At 49.1% G+C, this 22,500-nt stretch overlaps 1 protein-coding gene across 6 annotated transcripts in view; it reads right to left on the bottom strand.

Moving 5' to 3' along the window:
* The window catches only part of PLEKHG4B (pleckstrin homology and RhoGEF domain containing G4B), a 378,808-nt gene that overhangs the window by 188,299 nt on the left and 168,009 nt on the right, over positions 1-22,500 (bottom strand). The gene's annotated exons all lie outside the window — the stretch shown is intronic.

Genomic DNA, 22,500 nt, shown 5'->3' with positions numbered 1-22,500 from the left:
CTTTTAACTCCTCAAGTCATAAAACGCATACTGCACAGGGGGGAAGGATAAGCTTCAATCACAGATCATATTCCAGTATGCACTGTTTTAAAGTAAAAACCCTTTTTTGGCTTCACTCATTGTAACACCGCCGGAAGAAGAGATCAGTGTATCTCGAAAGCTCGCACAAATAAAAGCATTTCGTTTTACATTTAAACTTTACTAAAATTAGTCCTTGTCTCATAGTTACATAGCAGAGGAGGTTGGAAAATGACACGTGTACATCAAGTTTAACCTATGCCAAATGTAGACGACAGATACTTTATCCTATATCCGTACTTACAGTATATAGACCCAGAGGAAGGCAAACAGAAACCACAGCGAATCATTATCCAATGATCATTCATAAAGAGAAAAATAAATTCCTTCCTGACTCCAAGAATTGGCAATTGGATTTCTCCCAGGATCAACATCCTTCCTATGTTTACCTAAGTGGTTTTGAACCTTTTTTTGGTTAGGGAACCCCAGAATTCAATTTTGAAATTCTGGGAACCCCAACCCTCACCCCGTCTCTCCTCCCCCCCTCCCGTCACCCCGCCTCTCTCCCCCCGGTCTCTCTCTCCCCTCCTTACGCTCCTCCTCCCCTTCACTCTCTCCCTTGCGCATGTGCACACTCTCCCACTTACAGACACCCACACTTATTCTCTCTCTCCTTGGAATGTGTTTCCCTCCACTCCCCCCCTACGAGAGTGTGCCTGACCGGAGAACGCAGAGAGAATAGCAATGAGCTGTCGGCTGCTGTTGTGCTCAGGAGCCGCCGGGTCACTGCTGTGTGGGGGTGCCGCCGCACCGCCAGTCCTGGAACAGCTGGGAGAGTTGTCCCAGCTCGCCCCCTCTGGCGGCCGCAGAACCCCTGAGGGGTGCTTGAGGAACCCCGGTTAAAAAACACTGGTTTACCTATTTATCATATCTCCTCTATTTGACGCTTCTTTTCTAATGTGAATAAATCTAATTTAGCTAGTCTCTCCTCATAGAAATACTTTTATTGTATTAAAATTTATGAACAACAGTAAAGTGCCCTTCTCACATTAAGCACAATAATAAAGCAGGATTGTGACTGTACATATAAACGTCCCTGCGTGTTTATAGCAGCCCTTTCCCTCGCAACTCCCTCTCAGCAGGCTTCCCCCCGGCGCAACCAGGACCCCTTGCAGGGGAGGGGGTGCAGTGAGGGTGTGGGTGAGAAACATTTTATTTTCCATTATTATTTAATACATTTTAATGAAAAGTTTATAATAAATATATAATTAAATATATTGCCTCCCGGGGCCCAGGACCACAGATCTGACCGCCCCCCCATCCCCCCCCCAATCGGCAGTGTTGCTAGCCCGATTTCACATCTTGTGGGCCCCCTCTATTTTCCTCTCTCTTCCTCTGTATTTCTCTCCCTCCCACTTCCCACCCCCAAATATAAAAAAATAGTCTTGCCTTAGGGATGGTCAGGCCGGGCCCTGTGGCTGTAGGAGGGCCGGTGATTGCAGGGGGCGCCAGAAATTGCAGGAGGAGAGACAAGGGAAGAAAGTCAGTGCTAGAAGAAGGTGATGTGGTCAGGGAGAGAGAATGTGAGTGCCAAGAGAAGGAGAGATAGTCAGGGAGAGAGAGAGAGTCCATGCCAGGAAGAGAGACAGACCCTGTACATTGCCTTCAGCTCCTGCAGGCATCACAGCAGCAGTGAGCAACAATCAGTCACACAGGGAGAGGGTGACACAGGGAGAGGGTGACACAGGGAGAGGGTGACACAGGGAGAGGGTGACACAGGGAGAGGGTGAGAGGGTGACACATTCACAGACACACACACTCACGGACTCTCTCACACACACTCACAGACAGACACACACTCACAGACAGACAGACACACACTCACAGACAGACAGACAGACACACACTCACAGACAGACAGACAGACACACACTCACAGACAGACAGACAGACACACACTCACAGACAGACAGACACAGACAGACAGACACAGACACACAGACACAGACACACAGACACCCACACTCAGACACCCACACTCAGACACCCACACTCAGACACCCACACACCGACAGACACACACAGACAGACACACACAGACAGACACACACAGACAGACACTCACACAAACACACACAGACAAACACACACTCACAGTCACTCAGACACTCACAGACACACACCCACTCATACACACAAACACACACACACACCCACACACACAGACACACCCACACTCACACACCCACAAACACACAATCACAGACACACACTCACTGGCTGGGCGACTGGGTTGGTATTCATTGGAAGGGAGGGGCCCTACCTGTTCCTCCAGGGCCTGCTTGTCCTCCACATGCTGCTCCACATGCCAGTGGATCGGGCAGGAGTTGCGGGAGGATCGGGGGGGCAGCGGGGGGATGGGGGGGCCAGCAGGGGAATGGGGGGCCAGCGGGAGGATGGGGGGGGCAGCGGGAGGGTGGGGGGACCAGCGGAAGGATCGAGGGGCCAGCGGGAGGATCGGGGGGCCAGCGGGTGGATCGGGGGGCCAGCGGGTGGATCGGGGGGCCAGCGGGAGGATCGGGGGGCCAGCGGATGATCGGGGGGGCAGCGGGGGGGCAGCGGGAGGATCGGGGGGCCAGCGGGAGGATCGGGGGGGGCAGCGGGTCGATCTGGGGGCCAGCGGGAGGATCGGGGGGGCCAGCGGTAGGATCGGGGGGCAGCAGGAGGATCGGGGGCCAGCGGAGGGGTCGGGGGGCCAGCGGGAGGATCGGGGGGCCAGCGGGGGGGGGCAGCGGGAGGATCGGGGGGCCAGCGGGGGGGGCAGCGGGAGGATCAGGGGGGCAGCGGGTCGATCTGGGGGCCAGCGGGAGGATCTGGGGGGGCCAGCGGGAGGATCGGGGGGCAGCAGGAGGATCGGGGGCCAGCGGAGGGGTCGGGGGGCCAGCAGGAGGATCCGGGGCCAGCGGAGGGGTCGGGGGGCCAGCGGGAGGATCGGGGGGGGCCAGCAGGACAGACGCACGGCCGCCAACCTCCCCGATGGGAAACGTGGCAAGCCGCGCGTGCGCCCAGGCTGCAGCCAGGAGGGGTGTCAGGGGGAGGTCGGGCATTAGTTGCGACGGTGGGATCGGTGGTGAGCAGGGAACAGCCGCACGGCCACACCAACCTCCCTGATGGGAAACGTGGCCGGGAACTCCACGTGCCGCCCCCCCCCCCCCCCCCCAGCGCGTGCGCACCCCCCCCCAGATGGCCCTGCAGGGGCCTGAGGCAGACAGGCGTGGAAGGGGCTGGCTGCCGGAAGGGGGAGGAGTAGAAGCGCTGAGGAGGGAAAGTTGCTGAGAGGCAGGGGAGGAGCGAAGGCACTGCACAGAGATCCGGAGGCGGGGTAATCTCCCCAACAACATGAACCCGCCTCCGGCTTTTTTTTTTTTCTCCAGCGCGAGCGTGGGAAAAACAGCAGCGCGAGCGCGGGAAATTTAAAAAACACACGTGTGCTGCTTGGGCCAATGTTTACTCGCCCGGGGGTTAAATCCACACGCCCCGGGCGTGTAAATGTATATAATTGTCGAACACTGTGTGTGTATGTATGATATATATATATATGTATGAGAGATATATATATATATACATATATACATACATATACATACATATACATACATATACATACATATACATACATATATATATACACACACACACACACACATATATATTCTGTGTTCCTGTGGTCTGCTGCTACTCTCCACGCAGAGGCCTGTTTCAGACTCCTGTACTGAAGCGCTGGTTTGCCAGCACTGGTTCCTGTTACCTGCTGCATTCTCCCCTAGCAGAGGTTACCTTCCGTTTCCTGAGGTCTGCTGCTACTCTCCACGCAGAGACCTGTTTTGGACTCTTGTGCTGAAGCGCTGTTTTTTCCCCGGCGCTGCCCTGCGGTATCCTTCGGCCAGCCTGCTGTCTCCCCCTACAGAGACTGGCGTCATGGGCCAAGGCCGCTCCTCGCGCAGAGCCCGCTCACACGCTGAAGCGGAGAGCTCCTGTCTACCCATTGCAGAACTCCTGCCCGAATAACGACGATGCTGCCTTCCCCAATCCTGACCCTGGCTTGTCCACAGACTACGCTGCCTTCTCGAGTTCTTATCCCAGTTTGTTTGACAATGGACTTCGCACTCCGGATCCGACTATGTGGTCTAAAGTCAGTGATTATGTAACCCCACCTAAGCCCCGCGATCCGGTCCCGGTTTGTGGCGAGCATGTCCGTGACAATTTGCTACAGGGTGGAGGTTTCTTGACGCCTTTCACCCACCATAACTTAAAATGTGTATATATGTGTATATATATATAAGAAATACGATACCGTTTGAGCGAATATCAGAGGCAGCACTCCACAAGTTTGTCAAAAAAGTTTTGTATTTAGTGTGACATAAAAACCTGTGTGTGTATATATATATATATATATCTATCTATATCTATCTATCTATATACACACACACACACACACACACACACACACACACACACACACACGGGGGGGGGGGGGGGGAAGGGGACAGAAACCTCTGCTCAGCTAATAGTCAGTTTAAATGAGTGAATGAGTATTGGTGCTGTGCTGAGAATTGTTATAACGAATACACAAAAGAAAAAAGGACTCAGCTGGTAGCACTCTATAACGCTAAAGTAACTAGTAATAGTAATGATAAGTGATAAGGATTAAAAATAATTTTAATGATATATCTCTTAAAATAAAGGGGTGTACATAAATGAGAATAAAAATGACCATATATCCCAGTCAGAAGCCTGCTATAATCAGGGTGTGATGAGATATGTGCTAAATAACTACAGCTAAACCCCGTTATAACGCGCCTCGTTATACCGCGATTCGGTTATAACGCGGTTTTCCCGTGGCTCCCGTTTTTTAAAAAAAAAAAAAAAAAAAAAAAAAAAAAATTTTTTTTTACATTTTTTTTTACATTTTTTTTTTTGCACACTGCACACACTCACTGCACACACACTGCTCATTGCTCACACTGCCACACTGCACACACACTGCACACTGCACACACACTGCTCATTGCTCACACTGACACACTGCACACACTCACTGCACACACACTGCTCATTGCTCACTGCCACACTGCACACACACTGCACACTGCACACACACTGCTCATTGCTCACACTGACACACTGCACACACACTGACCACACTCACGCACACTCACACACACTTACGCACACTCACGCACACTTACAGACACTCACACACACTCACACACACACACACACACACACACACACACACACTTACACACACTTAGACACTCACACACACTCACACACACTTACACACACTTAGACACTCACACACACTCACACACACTCACACACACTCACACACACTCACACACACTCACACACACTTACACACTCACAGACACTCACACACACTCACACACACTTACACACACTTAGACACTCACAGACACTCACACACACTCACACACACTCACACACACTCACACACACTCACACACACTTACACACTCACAGACACTCACACACACTCACACACACTTACACACACTCACACACACTCACACACACTCACACACACTTACACACTCACAGACACTCACAGACACTCACACACACTTACACACACACTCAGACACACACTCAGACACTTACACACACTCACAGACACTTACCCACACTCACACACCCATATACACACACACACTTTCTCTCCCATATATACATACACACACACTCTCTCACTCTACACAGACGGGCCGCGACCAGCACCACCACCCGCTCCCCCCCCTCCTCCCGCGCAGGCAGCGGGAGCACCGGGGACAGCGGTGGGGAGAAGAAACCCCCCGCTACAACCTCCATGCAGGCAGCATGGTTCTGAGGTAAGCGGCGACCTGAGGGACATCCCCACTCCCATCTCCTGCCCCGCGGCCTGTCCCGCGGTGACAGGGTGAAGCGGGGACAGGAGGGACATCCCCGCTCCCATCTCCTGCCCCGCGGCCTGTCCCGAGGTGACAGGGGGAAGCGGGGACAGGAGGGACATCCCCGCTCCCATCTCCTGCCCCGCGGCCTGTCCCGCGGTGACAGGGTGAAGCGGGGACAGGAGGGACATCCCCGCTCCCATCTCCTGCCCCGCGGCCTGTCCCGCGGTGACAGGGTGAAGCGGGGACAGGAGGGACATCCCCGCTCCCATCTCCTGCCCCGCGGCCTGTCCCGAGGTGACAGGGGGAAGCGGGGACAGGAGAGACATCCCCGCTCCCATCTCCTGCCCCGCGGCCTGTCCCGCGGTGACAGGGGGAAGCGGGGAGCGGAGGGACATGCCCGCTCCCATCTCCTGTCCCGCGGGATGAATATGCGCTAAAGCGCGGCGGCCATTTTTTTTTCTCGCGACCCCGTTAGTAACGCGGTGATCTCGGGGTGGACCCCGAGACCCGCGTTATAACGGGGTTTAGCTGTACATGTAACTACGCACTGACTCACAGACACTGCCTGAGTAATACATGTCACACACTGACTCACAGACACTGCCTGAGTAATACACGTAACTACACACTGACTCACAGACACCGCCTGAGAAATACATGTCACACTAACTCACAGACACTGCCTGAGTAATACATGTAACTACACACTGACTCACAGACACTGCCTGAGTAATACATGTCACACACTGACTGAGTAATACTGACTCACAGACACTGCCTGAGTAATACACGTAACTACACACTGACTCACAGACACTGCCTGAGTAATACATGTAACTACGCACTGACTCACAGACACTGCCTGAGTAATACATGTCACACACTGACTCACAGACACTGCCTGAGTAATACACGTAACTACACACTGACTCACAGACACCGCCTGAGTAATACATGTCACACACTGACTCACAGACACTGCCTGAGTAATACACGTAACTACACACTGACTCACAGACACCGCCTGAGTAATACATGTCACACTGACTCACAGACACTGCCTGAGTAATACATGTAACTACACACTGACTCACAGACACTGCCTGAGTAATACATGTCACACACTGACTGAGTAATACATGTAACTACACACTGACTCACAGACACTGCCTGAGTAATACACGTAACTACACACTGACTCACAGACACTGCCTGAGTAATACATGTCACACACTGACTCACAGACACTGCCTGAGTAATACATGTAACTACACACTGACACAGACACTGCCTGAGTAATACATGTAACTAGACACTGACTCACAGACACTGCCTGAGTAATACATGTACTGTAACTACACACTGACTCACAGACACTGCCTGAGTAATACACGTAACTATGCACTGACTCACAGACACTGCCTGAGTAATACATGTAACTACACACTGACTCACAGACACTGCCTGAGTAATACATGTAACTACACACTGACTCACAGACACTGCCTGAGTAATACACGTAACTACACACTGACTCACAGACACTGCCTGAGTAATACATGTAACTACACACTGACTCACAGACACTGCCTGAATAATACATGTAACTACACACTGACTCACAGACACTGCCTGAGTAATACACGTAACTACACACTGACTCACAGACACCACCTGAGTAATACATGTCACACACTGACTCACAGACACTGCCTGAGTAATACACGTAACTACACACTGACTCACAGACACCGCCTGAGTAATACATGTCACACTGACTCACAGACACTGCCTGAGTAATACATGTAACTACACACTGACTCACAGACACTGCCTGAGTAATACACGTTACTACACACTGACTCACAGACACTGCCTGAGTATTACATGTAACTACACACTGAGTCACAGACACTGCCTGAGTATTACATGTAACTACACACTGACTCACAGACACTGCAGAGTAATACACGTAACTACACACTGACTCACAGATACTGCCTGAGTCATACATGTAACTACACACTGACTCACAGACACTGCCTGAGTAATACATGTAACTACACACTGACTCACAGACACTGCCTGAGTAATACATGTAACTACACACTGACTCACAGACACTGCCTGAGTAATACATGTAACTACACACTGACTCACAGACACTGCCTGAGTAATACATGTAACTACGCACTGACTCACAGACACTGCCTGAGTAATACATGTAACTACACACTGACTCACAGACACTGCCTGAGTAATACACGTAACTACACACTGACTCACAGACACCGCCTGAGTAATACATGTCAGACACTGACTCACAGACACTGCCTGAGTAATACATGTAACTACACACTGACTCACAGACACCGCCTGAGTAATACATGTCACACACTGACTCACAGACACTGCCTGAGTAATACACGTTACTACACACTGACTCACAGACACTGCCTGAGTAATACAAGTAACTACACACTGACTCACAGACACTGCCTGAGTAATACACGTAACTACACACTGACTCACAGACACTGCCTGAGTAATACATGTAACTACACACTGACTCACAGACACTGCCCGAGTAATACATGTCACACACTGACTCACAGACACTGCCTGAGTAAAACACGTAACTACACACTGACTCACAGACACTGCCTGAGTAATACACGTAACTACACACTGACTCACAGACACTGCCTGAGTAATACACGTAACTACACACTGACTCACAGACACTGCCTGAGTAATACATGTAACTACGCACTGACTCACAGACACTGCCTGAGTAATACATGTAACTACGCACTGACTCACAGACACTGCCTGAGTAATACATGTAACTACGCACTGACACTGCCTGAGTAATACATGTAATTACACACTGACTCACAGACACTGCCTGAGTAATACATGTAACTACACACTGACTCACAGACACTGCCTGAGTAATACACACTGACTCACAGACACTGCCTGAGTATTACATGTAACTACACACTGACTCACAGACACTGCAGAGTAATACACGTAACTACACACTGACTCACAGATACTGCCTGAGTCATACATGTAACTACACACTGACTCACAGACACTGCCTGAGTAATACATGTAACTACACACTGACTCACAGACACTGCCTGAGTAATACATGTAACTACACACTGACTCACAGACACTGCCTGAGTAATACATGTAACTACGCACTGACTCACAGACACTGCCTGAGTAATACATGTACTGTACAGTAACTACACACTGACTCACAGACACTGCCTGAGTAATACATGTAACTACGCACTGACTCACAGACACTGCCTGAGTAATACATGTAACTACACACTGACTCACAGACACTGCCTGAGTAATACATGTAACTACGCACTGACTCACAGACACTGCCTGAGTAATACACGTAACTACACACTGACTCACAGACACTGCCTGAGTAATACATGTAACTACGCACTGACTCACAGACACTGCCTGAGTATTACATGTAACTACGCACTGACTCACAGACACTGCCTGAGTAATACATGTAACTACACACTGACTCACAGACACTGCCTGAGTAATACACGTTACTACACACTGACTCACAGACACTGCCTGAGTATTACATGTAACTACACACTGAGTCACAGACACTGCCTGAGTATTACATGTAACTACACACTGACTCACAGACACTGCAGAGTAATACACGTAACTACACACTGACTCACAGATACTGCCTGAGTCATACATGTAACTACGCACTGACTCACATACACTGACTGAGTAATACATGTAACTACAAACTGACTCACAAACACTGCCTGAGTAATACATGTAACTACGCACTGACTCAGACACTGCCTGAGTAATACATGTAACTACGCACTGACTCACAGACACTGCCTGAGTATTACATGTAACTACGCACTGACTCAGACACTGCCTGAGTATTACATGTAACTACACACTGACTCACAGACACTGCCTGAGTAATACATGTAACTACGCACTGACTCACTGACACTGCCTGAGTAATACATGTAACTACGCACTGACTCAGACACTGCCTGAGTATTACATGTAACTACACACTGACTCACAGACACTGCCTGAGTAATACATGTAACTACACACTGACTCACAGACACTGCCTGAGTAATACACGTAACTACACACTGACTCACAGACACTGCCTGAGTAATACAGCTAAACCCCGTTATAACGCGCCTCGTTATACCGCGATTCGGTTATAACGCGGTTTTCCCGTGGCTCCCGTTTTTTAAAAAAAAAAAAAAAAAAAAAAAAAAAAATTTTTTTAAAAATTTTTTTTTACATTTTTTTTTTTGCACACTGCACACACTCACTGCACACACACTGCTCATTGCTCACACTGCCACACTGCACACACACTGCACACTGCACACACACTGCTCATTGCTCACACTGACACACTGCACACACTCACTGCACACACTGCTCATTGCTCACTGCCACACTGCACACACACTGCACACTGCACACACACTGCTCATTGCTCACACTGACACACTGCACACACACTGACCACACTCACGCACACTCACACACACTTACGCACACTCACGCACACTTACAGACACTCACACACACTCACACACACACACACACACACACACACACTCACACACACTCACACACACTCACACACACTTACACACACTTACACACACTTACACACACTTAGACACTCACACACACTCACACACACTCACACACACTCACACACACTCACACACACTCACACACACTCACACACACTCACACACACTCACACACACTCACACACACTCACACACACTCACACACACTCACACACACTTACACACTCACAGACACTCACACACACTCACACTCACAGACACTCACACACACTCACACACACTTACACACTCACAGACACTCACACACACTCACACACACTTACACACACTCACACACACTCACACACACTCACACACACTTACACACTCACAGACACTCACAGACACTCACACACACTTACACACACACTCAGACACACACTCAGACACTTACACACACTCACAGACACTTACCCACACTCACACACCCATATACACACACACACTTTCTCTCCCATATATACATACACACACACTCTCTCACTCTACACAGACGGGCCGCGACCAGCACCACCACCCGCTCCCCCCCCTCCTCCCGCGCAGGCAGCGGGAGCACCGGGGACAGCGGTGGGGAGAAGAAACCCCCCGCTACAACCTCCATGCAGGCAGCATGGTTCTGAGGTAAGCGGCGACCTGAGGGACATCCCCACTCCCATCTCCTGCCCCGCGGCCTGTCCCGCGGTGACAGGGTGAAGCGGGGACAGGAGGGACATCCCCGCTCCCATCTCCTGCCCCGCGGCCTGTCCCGAGGTGACAGGGGGAAGCGGGGACAGGAGGGACATCCCCGCTCCCATCTCCTGCCCCGCGGCCTGTCCCGCGGTGACAGGGTGAAGCGGGGACAGGAGGGACATCCCCGCTCCCATCTCCTGCCCCGCGGCCTGTCCCGCGGTGACAGGGTGAAGCGGGGACAGGAGGGACATCCCCGCTCCCATCTCCTGCCCCGCGGCCTGTCCCGAGGTGACAGGGGGAAGCGGGGACAGGAGGGACATCCCCGCTCCCATCTCCTGCCCCGCGGCCTGTCCCGAGGTGACAGGGGGAAGCGGGGACAGGAGGGACATCCCCGCTCCCATCTCCTGCCCCGCGGCCTGTTCCGAGGTGACAGGGGGAAGCGGGGACAGGAGAGACATCCCCGCTCCCATCTCCTGCCCCGCGGCCTGTCCCGCGGTGACAGGGGGAAGCGGGGAGCGGAGGGACATGCCCGCTCCCATCTCCTGTCCCGCGGGATGAATATGCGCTAAAGCGCGGCGGCCATTTTTTTTTCTCGCGACCCCGTTAGTAACGCGGTGATCTCGGGGTGGACCCCGAGACCCGCGTTATAACGGGGTTTAGCTGTATATAGTTAAAAAGCTTGACACACAGACCTGTATCACCATATACAATGTATATGGGGTAATATATTAGCACTAAGTAATCCCTCCTTATTGTAATGGTGGAGGGCTATTATCAAAGTTGAAGAGATATATTCCCTCCTCCTTAATGCAGCTGAATTAGTTAAATCAATTCAGTCTGCTGCAGAAAAAAAGTGCTATCTAGTGGTAAAGTCTTCACTATTTGGAGGTGGCTATGCTTAAACAGATCAGCCTAATGTACCCCTCGTTATTGTAGGCTAGACACTTAAAAAGATCCTTGATTAATATCAGGATATATGAGATCAGTATTGCATAGGAACCACATCCCGTTTGTATGATCAGGCAGTGGTTACAAATGCATCTGATCAGTGTATCAGTTGCAGGCTCTGTAAGTTGTCCTGCTAGGTCGAGCTCCTCTCACTAGATTGGGTATAAGTCTATGTGGTGTTCGGAACCACTAGCCACAATCACAACATTAACTCATATAATTATATATTTAGAGCTGAGGTATTACATGAAGATAGAAGCAAGATAAGGAGTTCAAAAGGGGTTCAACAGTGAGACACCATGTCATAGTTACATAGTAAATGAGGTTGGAAAAAAAAAGAAGACATATGTCCATCAAGTTCAACCCATGCTACATTTAGATGACAGGTACTTTGGATAGATATACTGATAATACAAGTATAGGATAGAGGAAGGCAAACAAAATACCCCAGGGAAAAATCATCCAATGTTCTCATAAGGGGAAAAATTATTTCCTTGGCAATCAACATCCTCCTCATGTTTACTAATTTGGTATAACCCTGTACAGGCAGTCCTCGGTTATCCGACACAATGCGTTACTCAAAATGGTGTTGTAAAGCGAAACACGTTTTCCCATAGGAACACTGTTTAAATGAAAAGTTCCGTTCCTGAAGGCATTTTTAACACTAAAATACACCAAATATTTTATGCAGGCAATAAGATATGCAGCACACACATAAATTATATAGTGTATATACTGTATTATATATATAATATAACATAATAAATAATATATTATATAGTATAATATAATATTATATAGTATAATATTATATATATATACGCTCTTACGACGCTTTGCAACGTTGTTTATGTGAATGTGTATATATATACACACATACACAACGTTGCAAAGCGTCGTAAGAGCGTTGGATAAGCCATTTTGGAGTTGTAAAAATGAATATAGGTATGCATTGCATAGCGTTGGATAAGCCATTCGTTGTAAAGCGAAGCATTGTAAAACGAGGACTGCCTGTATACCTTTCCTTTCTAAAAAGATATCCAACCTTTTTTTGAACAAATCTATTGTATCTGCCATCACAGTCTCCATGGATAAGGAATTCCACATTTTAACTGCCCTTACTGTAAAGAACCCTTTCCTTTGTTGCTGGTGAAATCTCCTTTCCTCCAACCTTAAGGGATAACCCTGTGTTGTTTGTACTGCTCTTGGGATGAATAGTTCCTTTGAAAGCTCCTTGTATTATCCCCAAATATATTTTTATATAATTATCATATCCCTTCTTAGATGCCTCTTTTCTAATGTCAACAAATCTAATTTAGCTAGCCTCTACTCATAAAAACAAATCTAATTTTAGCTAGCCTCTATTAATAAATCCAATTATCCATCCCCTTAGGCTGCACTTATAGTGCCAGCGACAGTGACACGACGTTGCGACAAACAAATGCGTTGCCGCCGTCGTGTGCGCTTATAGTAAGTGTGATGGCTCGACGGCTTTGTCGCGATCGCTGGAAGTCATCTCAATTTGATTTTTTCAGAGACCGCAGCCTGACGTCATGTCGTCGGCACTATAAGTGTAGCCTTATTAATATTAATTTTGTGGCTCTTCTCTGCACTTTTTCTAGTTACGAAATTTATTTTGTATGGAGTGATGCCCAAAACTGTACTCCATATTCATTGTGTGGTCTTACTACCAATTCCCATTTAAAGCTGAAGCAATATACTACATGTGTTTTTTTTTTTTAAATAAATCATGTCTGTAATATGAGAAAATACTTGTAGCATTTAAAAAGAAATGGTTCATGACATTTTTTATGTATTCTAAAGTAACAAGCATTTTTGTTTCTATAGCAACCAATTGCAAAGGCACATCACCTTCCTCTTCTAAAACAGGCTGTGGCACACATCCATTTTTGAGCCCTACCCTCTCTCTAGCAGTGCACCAATTAAATCTAGTGACTGCCTGGTTACATAATCTTCCACACAGAACTTTACATCTTGGGTCCTCTTCTGCTGCACTGACGTGATTTAGTGAACCCCGAGCCAAATCTTCGCAAATCGTTCACAGGAGAACGGATCAATCAGCAAAATAGCTTATCACTTGTCAGTGTGCAGATTGTATTGATGCACATATTGAATTTTTTTTTTTTTTTTTTTTAACACAACTGCAGCTTGAACTGCTGCTTAAATGCAAGATAAGATCTTGTTTGCCTTTGCAACTACTGCCCGACATTGGGCACTATTGGTAAGCCAACTGTCTACAAGCACTCCTAAACACTTCTCCATCAAGGATTCTCCTAATTTTTCCCCAGTTCATTGGTTAAAATCACATATATATGCTCGGCTAACACGGTACAGAGAGCTCGCTCTCCCCCTCCTGAGCCTGGATTAGAGGAGACGGCTGAATGGGCGGGCTACAAGAAACTGCACAGCGCGGGAACAAAGTTTCAATTTTGGTCAAACCACACTGTGGCGTTGCTTTTGGAAGGAAAGGGCAGAGGGCAGCAGCCAGGCATCCATTGAGAGCAGAAGGCATTCATTGAGAACAGCAACAGCAGAAGGCATCAAAGCATCCACTAAAATGAGTGGGGGGGAAGAGAGAGTTTCTGTTTGGCGGGGGGAGAGATTCTGTTTGGGGGGGAGTTATTCCATTGGGGGTTCAATTTTTGCGGGGATGCCTTTTTTGGGGGGGGGGGGAGACAGGTTCTGTTTTGTGGGGGGATTCTGTTTTGTGAGGGGGGTTTCGTTTGGTGTGTGCGTGTGGAAGGGTGCCATTTTGTGTGTGATGAGAGGGGAGTATGTATACTGGGGAAGGGAGTGTGAACAAGAGTGTGAGGTGGGGGTGAGATAGGGTGACCAGTCGTGACCGTCCATCCCGGAAATGTCCCGGATTTTGCCCCTGGTCCCGTGCACGGGCCGGCGGCGGTGCGCGGGGGCGGAAGCAGCGTGAGGTTTTTTTCTTTTTTTTTCAATAGTAGAATGTCGGGGCGGGGCTTTAAAGTAGAAGCAGGGGATTGGTTGGAGATCAGAGAGTGCCAGGGGCGGGGCTTAGTACCGGGGGTCGGCGGAAGGGGTGAGGAGTGTGTGTGTGTTCTGAAACTACCTCTGTTAGTCTGCCTCCCTGTCTCTGATTGCTATACATAACACCCCCCCCCCCTCCTCTCTCCTGTGGAGGTGATTACAGTGAAGCTGTGTACTTGCTGCTGGCTACATCTCTGTGGGTACAAGTAATAACAATCTATACTTCATTAGGTTTCTCCCACCCCCCCTTATACCTCTCTCCTCCCCCTCACTCTGATGGAGCCCCCCTCATACCTCTCTCACCCTCATACTTCTCTCCTCCCTCTGACGGTGCCCACTTTGTCTGTCTGTCTGTCTGTCATAGGAGGAGAGGAGGGGGAGATGTGGGGAGTGGAATGTATGAGGAGGGGGAGATGTGGGGAGTGGAAGGTATGAGGAGGGGGAGATGTGGGGAGTGGAAGGTATGAGGAGGGGGAGATGTGGGGAGTGGAAGGTATGAGGAGGGGGAGATGTGGGGAGTGGAAGGTATGAGGAGGGGGAGATGTGGGGAGTGGAAGGTATGAGGAGGGGGAGATGTGGGGAGTGGAAGGTATGAGGAGGGGGAGATGTGGGGAGTGGAAGGTATGAGGAGGGGGAGATGTGGGGAGTGGAAGGTATGAGGAGGGGGAGATGTGGGGAGGGGGAGATGTGGGGAGTGGAAGGTATGAGGAGGGGGAGATGTGGGGAGTGGAAGGTATGAGGAGGGGGAAATGTGGGGAGTGGAAGGAATGAGGAGGGGGAGATGTGGGGAGTGGAAGGTATGAGGAGGGGGAGATGTGGGGAGGGGAAGGTATGGAGGAGGGGAGATGTGAGGAGTGGAAGGTATGGAGGAGGGGGAGATGTGAGGAGTGGAAGGTATGGAGGAGGGGGAGATGTGGGGAGTGTAAGGTATGGAGGAGGGGGAGATGTGGGGAGTGTAAGGTATGGAGGAGGGGGAGATGTGGGGAGTGTAAGGTATGGAGGAGGGGGAGATGTGGGGAGTGTAAGGTATGGAGGAGGGGGAGATGTGGGGAGTGTAAGGTATGGAGGAGGGGGAGATGTGGGGAGTGTAAGGTATGGAGGAGGGGGAGATGTGGGGAGTGTAAGGTATGGAGGAGGGGGAGATGTGGGGAGTGTAAGGTATGGAGGAGGGGGAGATGTGGGGAGTGTAAGGTATGGAGGAGGGGGAGATGTGGGGAGTGGAAGGTATGAGGAGGGGGACATGTGGGGAGTGGAAGGTATGGAGGAGGGGGAGATGTGGGGAGTGGAAGGTATGGAGGAGGGGGAGATGTGGGGAGTGGAAGGTATGAGGAGGGGGAGATGTGGGGAGTGGAAGGTATGAGGAGGGGGAGATGTGGGGGGTGAAAGGTATGAGGAGATGTGGGGAGTGGAAGGTATGAGGAGGGGGAGATGTGGGGTGGAAGGTATGAGGAGGGGGAGATATGAGGAGGGGGAGATATGAGGAGTGGGAGGTATGAGGGGAAGGTATGAGGAGGGGGAGATGTGGGGAGTGGAAGGTATGAGGAGGGGGAAATGTGGGGAGTGGAAGGAATGAGGAGGGGGAGATGTGGGGAGTGGAAGGTATGAGGAGGGGGAGATGTGGGGAGGGGAAGGTATGGAGGAGGGGAGATGTGAGGAGTGGAAGGTATGGAGGAGGGGGAGATGTGGGGAGTGTAAGGTATGGAGGAGGGGGAGATGTGGGGAGTGTAAGGTATGGAGGAGGGGGAGATGTGGGGAGTGTAAGGTATGGAGGAGGGGGAGATGTGGGGAGTGTAAGGTATGGAGGAGGGGGAGATGTGGGGAGTGTAAGGTATGGAGGAGGGGGAGATGTGGGGAGTGTAAGGTATGGAGGAGGGGGAGATGTGGGGAGTGTAAGGTATGGAGGAGGGGGAGATGTGGGGAGTGTAAGGTATGGAGGAGGGGGAGATGTGGGGAGTGTAAGGTATGGAGGAGGGGGAGATGTGGGGAGTGTAAGGTATGGAGGAGGGGGAGATGTGGGGAGTGGAAGGTATGAGGAGGGGGACATGTGGGGAGTGGAAGGTATGGAGGAGGGGGAGATGTGGGGAGTGGAAGGTATGGAGGAGGGGGAGATGTGGGGAGTGGAAGGTATGAGGAGGGGGAGATGTGGGGAGTGGAAGGTATGAGGAGGGGGAGATGTGGGGGGTGAAAGGTATGAGGAGATGTGGGGAGTGGAAGGTATGAGGAGGGGGAGATGTGGGGTGGAAGGTATGAGGAGGGGGAGATATGAGGAGGGGGAGATATGAGGAGTGGGAGGTATGAGGGGAAGGTATGAGGAGGGGAAGGGCAGGTATGAGGAGGGGGAGATATGAGGAGATGAGGAGGGGGAGATATGACTGAGGAGATGAGGAGTGGGAGGTATGAGGAGGGGAAGGTATGAGGAGGGGAAGGTATGAGGAGATATGGGGAGGGGGAGATATGAGGAGGAGAAGATATGAGGAGAAGATATGGGAGGGGGAGATATGAGGAGGGGTAGGTATGAGGAGATGTGTGTGTGTGTCTGTCAGCCAGTCACTGTGTGCACGTATATTGGGGAGGGAGGTTGAGTGTGGGGAGGGGAGAAAAATACATGGGGAGTGTAAGGTGGGGTGAGAGTGAGGTGGTGTGTGAGAAGGGGGGTTCTCGCAAGGCCGCCGAAACGTGGGTGGGGGGCCCTGGTGGAAACGTTGGTCCTGGGCCCCGGGAAAGCTGTTTGCGGCCCTGCATGGCAGTGATGTCACTGACTGCCACGAGGACAGCAAGGGACCCTATTTTGCAAAGTGTAATGTACATACAAGGTCAGGAATGTCACATTTTTAAAATGTCTTAATTTTAATTAATGCCTACATTTTTTTATTTAATTTAAATTTGTCAATTATTTATTTAATTTTAATTTGTTTATTATTTTAATTACACATACACACATACACAGTGAGGGAGCTGAGAGAGCGAGAAAGGGAGGGAAGGGGGGGAGACGAGAGTTTGTGTTATGTTAAGAATCGAAAATAAATGCATTTTTGAAGTAGTAATCATCCCCTCCGAACTGGGCATTCTTGGCCAATAATGCCCTGGCTGTAAGAGTTGAAGGGCCCAAGCAAAGCCCCCACCTCTATACACACAAACACACACTGCAGCCCCCACCTCTATACACACAAACGCGCACTGGAGCCCCCAACTCTATACACACATGCGCACACTGCAGCCCCCACCTCTATACACACATGCGCACACTGCAGCCCCCAGCTCTATACACACATGCGCACACTGCAGGGCCCACCTATGTATACAGAAACACACACTGCAACCAGGGTTGCCACCTTCTACTGAAGGCTAACCCGGAGATAACATTTTTTTAGATCTCTTTATTATATATTAATCTTGCCTTTGGCTGTATCCTCCCCTCCAAATTTCGTCAACATGGCTGCGCGACGTCACGTAATGCCCATTGCCATAACGAGACGCTCCGTGACGTCACGCGGCATCACGTTAACATGACAATGGGACGCATTATGGAGCCGAGGCATCACGTGATACCACATGGTCATGGCAACATGTCACCGCCTGACGGCAGTGTCTCGTTGTCATGGCAACGGGGTGCGTCATGTGATGTAATTTGTTTAAAAAAATTATTTATAAATGTGTCCCGGTTTTTCATTTTGAAAATCTGGTCACCCTAGGGTGAGAGGGAGGTGTGTGAGAAGGGGGGGTTCTCACAAGGCCGCCGAAACGTTGATCCTGGGCCCCGGGAAAGCTGTGTGCAGCCCTGCATGGTAGTGATGTCACTGACTGCCACGAGAAGAGCAAAAGACCCTATTGTGCAAAGTGTAATATACATACATACAAGTCAGGAATGTCACATTTTTAAAATGTCTTAATTTTAATTAATGCCTACATTTTTTTTATTTAATTTATGTCAATTAATTATTTATTTAATTTTAATTTGTTAATTATTTTAATTTTAATTAATGTCTTCATTATTTATTTAATTTTAATTTAAGTAGAGTAGAGAAAGTCCATTTTAGATTTCAGGCTGCAAAGTGGTCTGTTTTATTTCTGATCGTGAAATCCCTTTACTTAATAGACTTTGTTATGTTGAAGTTAAACTTTAAAAAAAAAAGTGGTTTGTGGGGTTTTTTCTGCTGGTCTCTAGAAATTGAAATGTATTGCATTTAAATGCTGATTTCAAATTCATATTTGTGCACCCTTTTTCCTGCAGCGGACGTTGTCGTGCCTGCCACAAGGATGAGTTTTGACGGACCACCACTGATCCATACAGACCTCAGGTCAGTCCAGAAAATAATAAAAATAAAAAATATATATACTCGCCGAACAAAAAAATCTACTCGCCGCCTAGTACCACACGTGTGCTTCTTGGGCCAATAGGAGCTCGCCACGATGTTAAATCCACTCGCCCGGGGCGTGCAAATGTATAGGTTTGTCGAACACTGTATATATATATATATATATATATATATATATATATATATATATATATGTTTCTTTTTTAAAAAAAATTTTTTTTAACTGTTTTAGACACGCGCGCGCACACACACACACAGTGAGGGAGCACAGAGCGAGAAAGGGAGGGAAGGGGGGGAGACGAGAGTTTGTGTTATGTTAAGAATCGAAAATAAATACATTTTTGAAGTAGTAATCATCCACTCCAAACTGGGCATTCTTGGCCAATAATGCCCTGGCTGTAAGAGTTGAAGGGCCAAAGCAAAGCCCCCACCTCTATACACACAATAATCACACTCTGCAGTGCCCACCTCTGTATACAGAAACACACACTGCAGCCAGGATTGCCAACTTCTATTGAAGGCTAACCCAGAGATAACAACTTTTTTTTAGATCTTTTTATTATATACAGTATTTATTTTTCTTGCCTTTGGCTGTATCCTCCCCTCCAAATTCCATCAAAATGGCTTTGTGACTTCACGTAATGCACATTGCCAGAACAAGACGCTCCATGACGTCACGCGGAATCAAGTTAACATGACAACGGGACGCATTATGACGCCGAGGCATCACATGATGCCACATTGTCATGGCAACATGTCACCGCCTGACGTCATTGTCTCGTCGTCATGGCAACAGGGTGCGTCATGTGATGTAATTTGTTTTAAAAAACATATTTTGTAAATGTGTCCCGGTTTTTTCATTTTGAAAATCTGGTTACCATAAAAAGAAATGCACCAAATTTATCAAATGAAAACTCCAATTGCATTTAATCAGATTAATTTTCTTCAACAAATATGAGGTTACATTTTGCCACACTTTTGTTACCAGAAGAGAATCGGTAACAGACCCCATTGTGTCTGTGCGCTTACTTTAGAACTAAAAAAGGCCACATTGGTCACTGGCGTTTTCTATATTTTGTAAAATGGCAAAATCATAGTTCAGAATGGCAATGCAATCCCTTATATTGACTCATCAGTAAGAATAATCATAAAAAAATGACTACCCTAATTAACACAGTCAAGCAGGGCTGCCGACGGGGGACAGCCATGACTGCTGTCATGGGTGCGGCGTTGTTTAGGGGACCCACCCCCCTGCCCGCACATTGGTTCTCTGCAGGGGCCATGAGATGCAGGAAGCAAGCAGAGGGGAAATCCCTTCCTCTGCAGAGCCTCCGTAGGTGGACGGCGCCTGGGTCAGGGACATGGCTTCAAATAGAGCAGCATGGGGCTGGAACTGCAGCCAGAAAGACAGGCTGAAAGTGGCTCGAGGGAAAGGTTAAATCATGGGGATACAAAACTGACATGAAACGTAAGAAGACTCAAAGGAAGAGAAAAACACAAACAGAAAATAAAGTACAAAACAAAAACATAAGAGGGAAAAGAAAGACAGGAAGGGGAAAGAGTGAGAAAGGGGGAGAAAAAGATGCTGAGAAAACATACATCAGATTGTTAGAGACAGCGTGACATGAGAAAATACATAAGGGCTTAAATAAAGAGAATGGCATGTGTGAGAAGAGAGAAGAGGGAGCAAAAAATACAAGGGGGAAATAAGTACGGTGACCAGATGTCCCGGTTTTTAATGAGCTGTCCAGGTGCCCCAAAAATTGTGAAAATGTCCCGGTTATTAATCAGCCGGTGTCCTTCCGGGTTTGGATTGGTGGGAGGAGAGTGGATGCCGCTGTGGAGCCGGTCACATTGGACCAGCTGTAGCCGGCAGGAGGGAGGAAAACAGGGCTGTCTGGCTTCTGGGCAACAGGTGGCGCTGCAGAGTATTCCTGCTCTGAGCTGCTCCTCACTACATCTCCCGGTTGTGTGTGTGTATCTGTGTAGTAAGTGTCTGTGCTAGTGTGTGAGAGAGTATATATCTGTGCTGGTAAGTGTGTGTATATATCTGTGCTGCTACGTGTGTGTATATATCTGTGCTGCTACGTGTGTGTATATATCTGTGTTGCTACGTGTGTGTGTGTGTGTGTGTGTGTGTGTGTGTGTGTGTATGTATCTGTGCGAGTGTGTGTGTGTGTATGTATGTATGTATGTATGTATCTGTGCGGGTATGTGTGTGTGTGTGTGTCTGTGTTGGTATGTGTGTGTGTGTGTATTTGTAATGCATATGTGTTTCATGCATTATGTGCATGTATATGTTGTATATTTGATGTTTGTATATGTTGAATCTAAATGTGTATTTGTATATGGTATGTGTGTGTTAAACTAATGTTGCATTTTTGGTATGTGCATATATAGAGGAGAGGGGGGATTAGATGATGGAGACTGGGAGAGGAAGTGGGGGGGAGAGATGGAGAGGGAGGGGATGGAGAGGAGGGGATGGAGAGAGAGAATGGAGAGGGAGGGGGGAGAGGATGGAGGTTGTTAGGAATAGAGGATGGGAAGAGAGCATGGGCGAGTGTAAGGCCGGGGGCCATAGAGGCTTCAGGAGAGCGGAGGCGCGCTAACGCTGAGGGTCGCCTGCTTAAGTCAGCGCGATTCCACGGACTTGCAGGCGAGCCAGCATGCGCGAAGGGAGCCGGGGGGGGAGGTGGTTGGAGGCGGGGCAGTGACGTCGCTGGGCCAATCGCCCGCGACGCACTGACGTCAACGTCACGGCGCCGACGTCACGGCGCCATGACGTTGACGCTGCTTCAGGCTGATTGGATGTTTTCAGCCGACAGGGCGCTGAAAAACAGCTTGGCGCTCGGCTGAAAATTCCAAAGCCTCCGCACGCCTGTGGACGCT

The sequence above is a fragment of the Ascaphus truei genome, chromosome 2 (genome assembly GCF_040206685.1).
Source record: "Ascaphus truei isolate aAscTru1 chromosome 2, aAscTru1.hap1, whole genome shotgun sequence".
Lineage (NCBI taxonomy): Eukaryota > Metazoa > Chordata > Amphibia > Anura > Ascaphidae > Ascaphus > Ascaphus truei.
Note: the sequence above shows the minus strand (reverse complement) of the source record. Positions and strands in the feature narration are given on the sequence as shown.